This window comes from Haemorhous mexicanus, chromosome 1, assembly GCF_027477595.1.
Source record: "Haemorhous mexicanus isolate bHaeMex1 chromosome 1, bHaeMex1.pri, whole genome shotgun sequence".
NCBI lineage: Eukaryota > Metazoa > Chordata > Aves > Passeriformes > Fringillidae > Haemorhous > Haemorhous mexicanus.
In genome coordinates, this window is record NC_082341.1 from 47,279,513 (window position 1) to 47,292,968 (window position 13,456).

At 42.4% G+C, this 13,456-nt stretch overlaps 1 protein-coding gene across 1 annotated transcript in view; it reads left to right on the forward strand.

The window, feature by feature from the left end:
- Positions 1–13,456, forward strand: part of EEPD1 (endonuclease/exonuclease/phosphatase family domain containing 1) — a 62,917-nt gene that overhangs the window by 35,722 nt on the left and 13,739 nt on the right. The window lies entirely within an intron of this gene.

A 13,456-nucleotide genomic window follows, 5' to 3' on the forward strand; every position in this document is an offset into this window, starting at 1 on the left:
GCACAGGCTCCATGTGAGTGGTCTTGCAGGCAGCTTAAAACCAAGCCCGTGCTTACCTGTATTTTGTCCTACCTTGAGCCTTCAAATCAATGTGTTTGCTTCCCCCTGCCCCCTCGCTGAGCTTGCCCTGCTGCTGTGGGATTGCCTTACTTGCGTGCCTTCCCTTCAGCAGCGCTGCTGGCATTTGCCGAGGGCGGGGAAGAACACAGATGGCCAGATGCCATGGGAGGGCTTCCAGCCATGCCAGCCTCATCCCCACAAGGGTTCAAGGCTGCTCAGGCTTTAGGAAGAAGTATCACAGGCATGCAGGCTTGTTGGTGCCGAGTCCTGTATGGAACATCCCTTCCTCTTCCAGAAGCACAGCTCTGGGAGACACTCGTGACACTCTTGCCCCAGTGTGTTTTGGAGTACTTTACTTTATCTAATTTTGGCAAGTCCTTAGTTGCAGAAGAAGAATTCCACTTGCCAAATGTTAATTGTATTTATTTGGGGAAGGGGAAAAAATAATTCTCCCAAGGAACATGCTGTTTTTATAGTTAAAAAATAAATCTGTGTAAGTAATTAGGTTGAACTGCCTAGCCAGGTGACATTTCTCATTGGTTACTGTTGTAGCATTTAAATTCATAGCCTTTTTCAATAGGTATGCATGTACACCAAGGCAATTGTTCTCATTGGTGCTTGATGTCAGTAAGTTATGCAGGAAGAGTCATCCATCTTACAAGAAAAATAAAAATATTCTTTGCATTCTAAGCATTTCCTCCTGCATCTTTCAGGTGTTAACAGGGGCTCTTGAGCTCATTTCTGCTTCAGAGGTGGGTTATAGAGGAAATAAATAAATTGTACAATTCAATAATCCCCTGGCAGCTTTTTAAAATGTAAGCCTGCTTTGTGAGCAAGCAACAGTAACCCATTATTTTCCTATTTGTGTATCAAAATGTAAATGCATTTGCTGTTACTCAGGATGACAAAGGACTGTTTACTTGACTCCACAAAGAAGTTTGTTGGCTTCTCAGTCTAGGAAATGCAAATCATGTGATTCTGATCTGCAGTTTGTGAAGTGTGGAATTCACTTGCAAAGTGATGATTGTTCTGGAGTTGGAAGAGATCTACTTAGATTGCTATGAGACACACTAGGTGGGCTGAAGGACAATAGGAATTGGGGTGAGAATTTTGATTTTGTTAAGGAATGATGTTCTTGAAGTTGACAATGACTTGCAGCTTGAAAATCAGTGTAAGTTACACAAGTTTCACTTTTAAGGTCTACCTATAAGAATGATAGCTAATTTATGTGAGCTATGTCCAAGAGGTCAGTGAAAAGAAAGTGAAAAGAACCAAACAATTATCAGTAGGCTTGCGGTGTCTGTGTGGGGATTTTCACCTTTACTGGAGAAGTTTTGGAGGTCACAAATCAAGAGGGATTGAAAGTCTTTCACCTGGTGCCTCTGAAGCACAGAATGCATTCTCTGGACGCAAGGGCAGGCAGGCATGCATTTCTCAATACAGGAAGGGATCTCTTCTGTCTGCTGGTCTAACCTTACTTGGTCATCTGTTGGGAATTTCTGCTGGAGATAACAGAATGAGAAAACTCTGATCAGCCTTCTCCTCCAGGTAGATTCCCCCCACACCATCTAAAGAGCCATTTATCTTTCTTCATATTTACCTTGTTGCATTAAATGGAAAACTTAGCTCTGTAAACAAACAATCTCTACAATGTGTGCTCATTTTTTTTGGTTTTTCCCACCTCCATGAGCAGTACTATTGGCTGGACTTGTCTTCTATGATGTGGAATCAGTTTCCTGGGTTTCCTCACCCGTAGGAAAGACCAGATGTCGGTATCTGGGAAATATTTGCTAAATTCAGCCCCTTCCCATCACACAAAATTTTCACACTGTGCATGAGGAATCAGTGAAGCACAACTGAGGTGATACTGAGAAGGTGGCATTATTTTACTAGAAGAAATTTAACATGCCTGCCATTGATCAAAAAGTGGCTTTTGTGTGAGGGAAAAATCAGTGACTGCTGTTGCACAATTTTACAGGGTAAGATAAGGCAAAAAGGGGGTGCTTGTTTATTTATAGTAGCATTGCTCTGCTGGTGCAATTTCAGCCACAGTCAAAAAGAGGTTTGTAAAATGCTGAGCTGCCCTGTATGTTCCCTGCTGTAGCCGCCTTCTTTTTACACAGCACATGGAGAATTTTAACTAAAAATTTGCTTTTGTTTTCTTGGTCCAGTGTACTGTTTCCTCCAGATATTATCAGAACATAAAAAGTATGACGTCAATTGAAGTTCCAGAATTTCCAGTATGAAATGCATCTGCTGGAGGTTTTTATTTATCTTTTGTCTGCTTTTGAGTAGATTGAGCCAGATCAGTGTTTAATCATGATTAAGCCCATTGTAATCTCTGTTCTTTATAAAATCCCTCTCCAAGCAGAGCAGGTTGTTTATTTGTGAAAGGTTATCCCTAGGAGCTTTTCAGTGTTTGAAAGAGAGGTGGTGGTTTTCATTTGCAGGGGTAAGCATAGGCACATCACATCTTGCTTGCATGGATATATATGTGCTTGTGTGTGCATTTGATGTGATTTTTTTTTTTTTTTTAATGTTGCTCAGAAATGATAGTCTGGGACTGAGTCTTTGAGTGCATATTTTTAATTGCCATAATCCTTCTGTACAGTGTGAGCCCTAGCTTGCAATCTTGCTTTGGGCTCTTGGTTAAAAAAGATCATAAGGCGATTTGCAACGAATGAATTAGTTGCTGTAAAGGAGTTATATTTACTGCCTGTTCTTAGACCTATCCTTTCCAGAAAGCAGTTGACCCCTTTGAAAATTAAGTACATTTGGATGTCCTCTAGAGTCAGATAAGGAAACAGCAGTCTTGCTTTCCCAGATCAGGAAAAGGAGATGTCAACTTTGCCAGTGACTCAGTCAGGACATTTGATCAGTTTCATCCAGACGTGTCACTGCCTCATTTTTCTGCTCCCCATTTCTAGAGATGATAGCTGGAGTCAAGTCTCTGAGCTGTGGGCTCGGCTTCTGCAGAGTTCATCAGCTGATGTAGGTCCTTCTGCCCTGTTCCTTCAAAGCCACCATGGACTCAATGATTGATTTCTTAGAGTAAAAGGAGATTATTCCATATCATCCCACTGATTTTGCTTCTATTCTTTTCTCACCTTATACCCTATTACTTTACCCTTTTGCTTTCCCACACCCTCCCTGTATTTCCCCATCTCTCCATTGTCTTGCTTGTTTACCTGAGTGAAGGTAATACTCAGGTATTATCTGAGTGAAGGTAATACTCAGTATTCCTATAATTTTTTTCAGACTGCACCCCATGGGGTCATGAAATCTCAGAGTGAAGGAAAGAATAGCTCTAATTGGAAAGCAATAATTTTTGGCTGAATGAATCTGCAAATGCTGTAGCATTTATTACTAAATGGGTGCCTTTTTTCGCATTAGCATATCTACTCAATTGTCTTAGGAACACTGCAGCTATACTGTGTTTGCTTCTGGCCTTTCATATTTTTCCTCCTTTCTGTGCTCTAGGAGGGATCTAGATGGCTGGAAGTTTAAGGACATGTATTGGTGGACCTTAACGTTCTGGCCTGGTCTGTGATGATTCCAGCAGCTCTCTGCAGGAGGACCTGTGACTACTTTATCTTTCCAGGCCCCTCACCTGCAAACTATCATCACTTGGTCAGCAGCATTGGAACCACTGGCTTTCATCTTCTAGGATTTCTGGTGTCTTTGATCTTGGCTGGATTCTTTTTCTCTGTAGTTGCATTGCCCACCTCTTTTCTGATGATCAGTGGACTTCAATAACCAAAACACTAGAAGCCATGCTATACACAGCACAGGAGCTACAGAGAACACAAATTCTCTTAAAATGCTGTCCCCTTATTAGGTGCCCTCTCCTTCCCTAGAGCACTGCTGAGCATCTCTGAGCAGTGGTGGTGCAGAGATTGCTTGTTCTAATAGCTTGGCATTTTTGCAAATCATCTGGTCTTGTCCCTGAATGTAAGCCAAACTCACCCAATAGTGAAGTCATTCTCTACACTTCCAGAACAGGGAGAAACAGAAAATATGTGTTTATAAGTGCTGGCAAGTGTTAAGTTTTGGTTGTGAGTAGTAGAAGTAGCAGGGGGCTTACTCAGTCCTTTTTCCTTGATTTCTTCTAGAAGATGGTAGAAGACAAAGCAAGTTCAAAGAACAGGAACAGTTTTGAATAGTCGGCAATTTGAGGAAGAGTGTTTTTTGGTTTTGTTGCTTTTTTTTTTCCTTTTTAATAGATTGACATAGCTGCAAGGGGGTTTTAATGTCATCCCAAATAATTTTTGATAGTAATAGATGTGCTCTCCATGGGAAGCCAGAATCCATGGAATCTGTTGGAGCAGAACTTTGGTCAGGGTTGAAGGACAGTCCTGTAGACTCCGTGGAGGGCATGCTTGTAAGGACAGACAGAAAACCATGAATTATTTCTCATGGAAACTTATAAATAAAGAATGAGTTGTTTCAGAGAGGAATGATTGTCAAATTCGGCCCTCTAAATTAAGGGCTAGAGCTGTAAAAACAAAAAAGAAAGGAGTATGATTTTTTTTTTTTAAAATTTTTTTAAAGGTAAAATAACATGGCCTAGTGCTAACAGCCTGGAAGAGATCCTCCAGATTATAAGCATTAAAAGAAAAAAAAAAGAATTAGGAGGTGAGGCAGATTAAAATAACTTTACAGAAGATGGCACAGTGTTCTGTAGGGTGGTGTAATCAATGCCTGAAGGAAGAATAAATATTTGAGGCTGGCAATGGTTGTGAGTCATATTAGATGTTTCTTTCTTCCTTGTTTTTGTATTCTTACCATGGGAAAGAATGCTTGCTCTAAGCAGAGATGTAGATCAGTTAGGGTAAACAGTAATACCAACAGTAGGAAAGAAACGAAGCCACAAAACACCCAACTCACTTATTATTACCTCTAGATTTAGTGAAATTTTATCATGAGATGGAGGGACACCTAATCTTACATGCTTAAGCAGCTTTCTTTGATTAATAACATTCAAATATTGTGCTTTGCCTGCTCCCTTTCAGTTTTATTTGTTCTTCTTTTGCATTAGAACATATCCCCCCCTTCCTCTTCTCCTCTGGCTGAAGGTGGCATGCAGATGAGGAGATTCAGATGATGGCAGATCGATAGAGCTCATTTTGTTTGAGGTGCTTTTAGTCAGTGAATAATCTACTGTTCCTTATCACTTTTGTATCTCACGTTTCATAGGATAGTTCTCTATTTGCTTTCTATATTAAGGGCTAGGTTCTGATAAACTCATTGTCACCTCGTGCAGTCCTGGTAGTTCCTGGGTGAGTAAGGTTGTGTTCACAGTGGTGTCATTTTACACCATGCCGCAAAAATTGATTCCTGGGTTTCATGGGAAAATAATTGACCCAGGATTAAACATAAAAAACCAAACCCCCAGGCCCTAAGGAAAAAAACCTCCCAAACAAACTTAAAACCCCCAACAAAACCCCACAAAAACCCCACCACCAGCAAACATCTGAAACCCACACAAAGAAAAAACAAACCAAAACCATAAAAAGGTGTTTGTTCCCAGGAAGCCATTCACTCCTGGTTGCCCAGTACCTGATATCCAGTCCAAATGGACACATAGTTTAGGTCTCCAGACAACTGCTGCATGGATGCTCATGATTTTTGTGATTCTGTGATTTTAACTACTCAGTTGAGCTGGGTACTATTTGATGACAACATAGCGCAACTACTTGAACTCACTCAACTTTGGTAAAACCATTGTGATAAAAAAGATATTTTCACAGTCACCAGGGCTTCTTTTTATTCCTTTTTATATCATGTCAGTCCCCTTGGCATGCCATTATAGCTGTTAATGATTATAGTGCCTACTTATGAAGTATAAAAGACTGGCTTGAAAAGACTTCAAGAATAAATTTGTGACCATCCTTGATGACCTCTTGAGCCTTAATTTATGAACAATGTTTAAAATAAAAAAAGTCTTTGGAGTATGAAAAGAAGTAGACAGGAAATGTCTTCTGCCAAATGAGTCCATCTTGCAAAGTATAAGGAAAAAGCTCAGCTTGTGAATGGAAACATGAAAAATTAAGAACCCACAAATGTTCTACATAAAGGCCTGGTAAAATATGGCTGTCCCCTTCCACAGGGAAAGGACAGCATAGATTTCCATTATGCATCTCTGAAGACACCTTCCCATTAAACAGCAAACTGGATGAAAGATAGTGAGTATTCAATTTTGACAGGAGGCAGCTGAACATCCCATAATTCTTCACTAGTGCCCCCAGCACTAAAAATGTGTTAGTGGAGTTACTGTATTGCCTCTTTCAGTTGTTGTTCTGCTGGTCTGTGCCAAAGGTTCTTCCTTGTCTTCTTTTTGAAGATCTATAAAAAGACACTGTTTTTATAAATAATCATCTTTGTTTAGGATGAAGGTAGGAGAACAGGCCAGTGAATGACCTGCATTGTTGTCCTGGGAACACAGTGTTTAGAGGTGAGCAAAGAACTGTGTGTATGTGCAACAATATGTTTTTTTAATCATATATTCAAAGATTACAACAGTAATTTCCTCTTAGTTAGTACAGAAAAGTAAGCATTTTGGGTGGCTGTGGTGAGCTATAATTCATCTGGGAGGGCAGTGTAGAAACTCACTGTTCTCGTAAGTTTTTCCAAAGCAAGTAAAACTCATAAGTTTTTTTCCAAAGTAAGTCTCAGAAGGGAAAGCAAGTAACTTGGGAGTGCAGACTTAGGCTCCTACCACTCCCCAATGGATCCTGTAAAGCCTGACTTAGGAAAAAGAAAAAGTGATCTGATTCCAACAAGTTTGTGTGTGGAAACAAACCATCACACACTTTTGATAACTGAGATAATGGTAAACCTATCAGCATAATTATTTTTGGCACATTCCAGAAGCAAAATGGGTGAGTAGCACAGCAGCGGCAGGAGAGGGGCTCATGTCCAGGTGGATCCACATCCAGGGGCTGCTTCAAAAGAGAGTCAAGCTCATGAAGGGGCTCAGATACCTGATGTGGGAAACAATGCCTTCAGTTTGAAAAACCTTCCAGTCCTGCCAAGCATCATTTAGCTGCTGCCTAACCCCAGGGTGCCTTAAATGACGGTCTCCTCTGACGCTTTGCTTTGCTGAGAAGTGCCTCTCTGCAGACATGGAATTGCCCACCTCTGAAGCAGGCAGAGGGACTGCACCACTTAGTTTCTAGCCTGTGTATAGTTGGGCTTGAAAAATGATCCTTCCTCATCCTGTCCCCTCTGAGAAGTTCAGTCCTGAAGGTTTCCTTTTTTAAAAGTATAAAGCTTAGAAGTGGTTTTTGCAGCAAAGCTGGGAATTCAGGTCACCACAAGGCTAACGGGGGTGAGGCTGTGGTATGGTGTTTGCTCTGTGGTCAATAACATAGTGCCTGGAGCTGCCATTCCAGAGCTGAGTGAGAATCTGATCTTCAGAGGAAACAAATCCTTCCTCTGTGGGTGTCCGAATTACTGGTGTGCTCTTTAAGAAGCAGAAGCAGCACTTTTTCCAGGAAAAAATAGTCCTTCTTGAGATGAGGAAAAAACCATAGGTGCCTTCAAGATGGACCAAGCTTTAGGACCCCAATTTGCACATTATCCCAACAGATGAGCTTTATATGTCCGTAGCACACAAAGGTATGTAAAGGTGGTGACTGTGCCTATGGGTCCTGTATTATTTCTGAAGAAGGACAAGGGGTGAATATTTGGCTGTGCTGAAGGGCTCTGCCTTGATTTCACCTCTTGCAATGAGTGTATAGAGCTTTTTGAAGAGTGAATTAGGCAATGTGAAGAATGTGGAGGGTAGCAAGAATTCATTTGGCCATGAATCTGGATGTTTTGATTTAGTTCTAGGAACAGCAAACCAGCACAGAAAGGATGGGAAGGTATTGCCCCAGGTCTTAATGACCCAGTACAAATAGGACATGCTGGCATGGCCAAAGGGGCAGATAAGTTTTCCAGGCATGAATCTATGGCCTTTGCCTGTTCAGTGGATTGATTAGCTTTTTTGCTTTTTTTCTTTGTCCTAGAATTTTTTTCCCAAACTTTTAAATGTTTTAAAATTATTTGCTCAGCTCTAACGTCATTGTAGAATTCTGTACAATATTGAGAAAGAGAACTTTTTCCATCACAAATATATATGTAAAAAAGCCACGGGGCCGCTCCTAGCCGGATAGCTGGACCCTTGTAGGATCAGGTCGCCCCAGACAAGCAGTCTTAGGCTGGATAGCTCAGCCTTCCGGAGGCTGGGTGCCTGAGCCTGAACTGCTGTACAGCCGTGGCTACCTTAGCAAGCTCAGTCATTATCAGCTCTTAGTGATATCAGCTCTTTTGTAGTTTCAGCTCTTAGCTTGCTCTAAGGTGCTCTGGCCCGTAGTGGCTTGTAGGAAGGCAGACACAGGGAGAGAGAGAAGAGGCCTCAGCTGGTTCCACAGTGATTTATTTGAAGGGGTTTGTAAAGGGTCTGACGGCAGCTCTTCTAACAGAATGGGCCAAGGTAGCCCCTTTTATAGGGTTAGGGGGCCTGGGAACTGACTAATTATAAGGGTTAGGGAAAATAGCCTATGGGGTCACAGAAAGATAAGAAGGCCTGGAGGACCAGAGTGGAGACTTCTGGTTTAGTTCCTATGACTTGGCATTTCCTTGTCTCTAAGCCTCCATCCACCACGGGGCTGTAGCTAGACCTGTGTCTGCTACATATATACATATGGCTAAGACTGAAACTGATTTCCTGAAGGAGGGGTTGTTCTCCTTTGAATACACTTATAATTACCTGCCTATCAGACCCCCATCTACCTTTGTCTAACAGCAATACATGAACACCACAAGCAGTAAAGATGATGCAGTCTTTAATGAAGTCTTCCTGAAAGGGACTATTTGAGTGGGCATGTGAATAATGTCATAACTTAACATAGGGTCACCCCAGTTTTCCCATATGCTTCTTATGTGGAATAGAGCCAGTGAGTGCGTCCTGCACGGCAGGGGATGCATCTCGTTCTCATGTGTGTGTTTTTCAGCTGTGTTGCAAACAGGAAAGGGATATGCTTGAGAGAAAGGCAAACAAGCAGTGAAGGCCTGAGACAACATTCTTGTCAGTTTCAGGCTTTAATCGTAATAATGCTTCCTTCCGTGCTGTTACATTGGTTATAGGAGAATGCAGATGTCACTGAAACACCTGCTGCTCCTCTGTGTCCCCTTCCTGAGTTGCTCCAGCCTGTGGGAAGTGCATTCAGTGTTACCCAGCAGCACAAGTGTGCTGAGCATCCTGGCCCCGCTGTGTCTTTGATCTCCTCTTGACTTGCCTTGCACTGTCACGTGTGCCTACACCAGGGCAACAGTCCTGAAGCCTCTGACCTTTCCCTATCTCAATAGCCAGTACAATAAAATGCAGCACCCACAGGTCTCTTCAGCCCTCAGCTCTGCTTTTCCTCCTCACAAACCTGATCTAACAAAACACTCATCTTCTGGAAGTCAAATCAGAAAGTTTTGCTTAAAAGCCAACAATGTTGGTTTCAGGTTCTTGGAAATATTTGTAACATTTCTGATCCTGGCTTTCTGGGTCAGGCTTCCTTAGGGTGAGCCAACTGTAGCTGTGTCCTGTGGTAGATTGGATTTAGATTATGGGTGTTCAAGTCTGCTTTTTCAATTAGAAATAAACATACAGTCCAGTTGGATGAATAAAGAAATGATAATGTGCATTTGATTTTTAATTTATACAGTACATAGGAATAGAGCAGGGAAATCAAGTATGGATTAAAAATGAACACTGCCAGATGGTCTCATTAAGCCACCGTCTATTTTGTTGTATCTTCTATCAGAAATAAATTCGATCATATTTCAGGATGGGATTTTTATTGGAGAGTGTTGTGGGCCTTCTCCTCAAGTGCCACCGCTCAATTTACAAGGTCTATCTTAGAGCTCTTCTGTTTACCCTTCCTGGGTGAACGAAGTCCTTCATACTGGGAGATGCTCTGTAGCGCAAAACAGCCCTTACCTCAAACTGCAAGTGTCTTTCCCCATGGAAAGACAAGTCTTTGCTAATATGACATCTACGCATAGCTGAGATGATAAGGAATTGATAGAAGTTTCTTACTCATCTTTGGTACTCATTAAAGCTGCTCCCTCCAGTGCTTATTAAAAGAAAAGTAACTGTGCATTTGTGACATCTAGAAAGGGAAAATTTATTCTGTCGTTCTCATCTCTCTTCTCAATTAAATGGAACCAAAATCACCTTTTCTTTGATGAAGCAAGTAGTTGTTTACCTCAATTGCAGTGCCCTTTTGTCCTGACAGCTTCTGTGCTGGTTAACCAAAATGGATATTTAATTGTTTTGAGTGCCTTTCTGAAGTTCAGGTGATGATTATTGCACCTAGATGTACCATGCCACAACAGCAGGCTCACCCTGGCAATCTCCTCTTGACTGCTCTTTCTCCCGGTGCCCTTCTCACAGCCTCTGCTCTGACTCCAGGTCTGAAACAAAGGTATCCTCCAAAGAAAAATCCCTGGCTAATAAGAAATGTGTAATTTATTAAACCCTAAGGCATTTTTTTCCTGGGTTACATTTGGTTTCCTCGGGGTTTAGCCCATCTTCTTTTTGAGCAACAGATGTTCACCACAAGGGAGGTCGCTGGCTCAGGGTGGTCCCCAGACCTGGCATTACAGGAGTAACACTTGGCAGGCCAAGATGTTCAGCATGCAGTGGTGCCATCAGCTGGGAAGGATGATCCTGCTGCACAGATAGGGTTGGCTGCACAAATAGCACCCCAAAATAAAACACAGAGTAACCAGGGCATCCTGAAGAAGAGGTGATGGGAGCTGCTTGTGCGCAGAATTGCAGAGCGCTCGCTGGCAGCTCTGCTAGGGGACAGAGTTACTGCACTGGAAGAGACTGAACTTCATGCCCAAGTCAGATGTTCTGGCAGTGCTTTGAGTGCCCTGGGGAGGCATGTAGGTGTGTTAGGAAGACTCTAACTGCCTTATGGTCTCTAGCATGTACCAGCCCAGCATATGTTTTTTTCCTGCTCCCAAATTAGTCCAAGACCCCTTGCCTTTGCTTTTCCAGTCACTCTTCAAATGTGCATCTCTCCAGCTTCTTCCAGCTGCCCTCTGTTCTCTTCCTAAGTCAGCCATAAGTACCTGTCTCTGCTTCTGGACAGGCAGGGAGGGACAGGTGCCAGCTCTTTATCAGGGTGGACAAAGAGCAATTGCATCTTTGGATCCTCCCTTCTTGGGAAAATGACGTGTTACTTATCATCAATTGCAACAGAGCTTATCCCAGTTCCAGGGATAGGGGCTCTTATTGGCGCCCTGTATGCCAGATGGAGGCAATCCTAGAACTGCAGACTAGTTTTTGATTGGAGAAGACCATAAAGATCGTTGAATCCAATGGACAGGTAGTTACCTGGCACAAGGAGGTTGACCACTCACAAGCACAGGCTTCCCTATGTTTAGAGTATGCCTTGGAGCCTGGTGCTGCCGTGTTCCTGTTCTTAAGCAGCACCGCCTATCCCACAGAAACCAGCACCCAGCTGGAGAGAGACTACAAGGTATCTGTGTAAATAAGCCTGGGTGCTGTTGTTCTCACAGTGTGTGTGTGTGAGCTTGAGTTATTATATGTAGTTATAATGAAGAGGCTGGTTAAATTTCAGGAAACTTGCAGCTTGAAAGGCTCTAGGGAAAAACAAAGCCAGAGCTCTTTTCCTTAGGAGGATTTTTTTTGAGGGGGGTGGGGGGTGGGGGGAAGGAAGTTGTTTTGATTAACTGAGATTTTAATTTTTCTTTACCACTTGAAGAATTGCCTCTCAAAGGGGTTGGCACAGCTCTAACTTAGCTTTGCAAAAGAGGAAAGGCATTTTTTTTTTCATTCCCAACGTGGACTAGGAGCTTGTCTGTATATTTTTGCTGCGTGAGGGAAAGCGTAATCTTGGTTGACGTTGGGTTTTGTGGGCAGAACAACATGATGTGAAAAATGCTTTTCTCACTTCAGCAAAAAAACATGACCTCAGCAAGTATGCTGTCACAGCTTCAAAATATGTGTGCCTGTAAGCCTTGGAAAATGAGTACAGATTGAAATCAGCTGCTGTAGGCCAAGTTCTCCATGGCTGCAGCCATACCCAGAGTGGGCTTTTTTTCTGAACAAACCGTGTAATCTTATTTGTTGTCTTTTTGTGTCCACAAAGACAAATGAAGGCCTTTAAAAAAAAAATCAATTTAAAGGAAACAAACTATTCAAACTAGTTGACTGCAGATGCTCTTTTTAATAAAATGATGGTTTTTGTGGGGTTTTTTCAGTCCTGTCATATGCTTTATGCTGGCTGGACCTTCTAGGCAGCTGCAACCTAGAGATAAGTCTTTTGTCAGGTTACTTTTAAGCTCCTAATGTCAACAATATTTTTGTCTTTCTGATTCAAATTATTTAAGTGTTAGAAAATTCATTGACTACATCCACTCTGTAGTAGACATCAGAATGGCATTAGGAGTGAGTAATAATTGCTGCTGTGATTTATTGTATTAGCTGGGGTAGCACCTGGTGATCAGCTGAGAGCAGAGCTGTGTTCCCAGGCTGTGCAAACACCCTACCTACCTCTGAGTTCCATAAATCAGCCCAGCCTCAGCACTGCCTGAAGGTACATAATGAGCAACAATGTGGTATGTTACTGTGGCATCTTGAATAAGAAGCCCCAGCCAACCTCTGTACGTCAGAAAACTTGTTTTAAAAACCGTGCCAAGTGTTTTTGCTTTGGGTGTGCAACCAAAATGGCTCTCGGGCTTCTGAGGCAGATATGGGTGCCTGGGCTGTATCTGAGAATCAATGCCTACAGATTCAGCCTGAAGGATGCTGAACTTGCAGACAAGGGAGTCAGTGAAAGATCAGGATTTGATTTTAGTTTCTGAATCAGAAGGTGAACATGAAAATAACTATCCCATCATTTTACTGATATCTGTGTAGGAAATACTTGTATCCGTGCAGCTCTGTAGCTCTTCAAACTGTGTGAGACACGTCCCATTGCAAAGAGTCACTGTGCACATGACGTTATTGTTTGCCTTGCGTATACTTTGTTAAATTGCTGCTTGATCTGGAGGGGTGTTCTGGATCCAAGACTTTGTCTGAGGATCCTTCTTCACTGTGAAAGCCTCTGCATTTCAACCCAGTTTCTCCAGTATCAGAACAAGATGATGCACGGTGAAAGTCCCTGTTGCTCTTTCACAGGGGTGACTTTTCCCCAGCCCCTTTCCCCACAGCCAGAACCTCTGCCACAACCAGAGCGTCCGACTGCTGCCTATCCCTGTCAGCTTCTGGCCAGAGCCTGCCTGGAGCCAACATCAGCCTTGCAAAGGACTCTAGCTCCTGTTGAGCCTGGTTTTGAAAAACGCCTAACAAAAAGTATTATATTGCATATAATATATTTTCTGC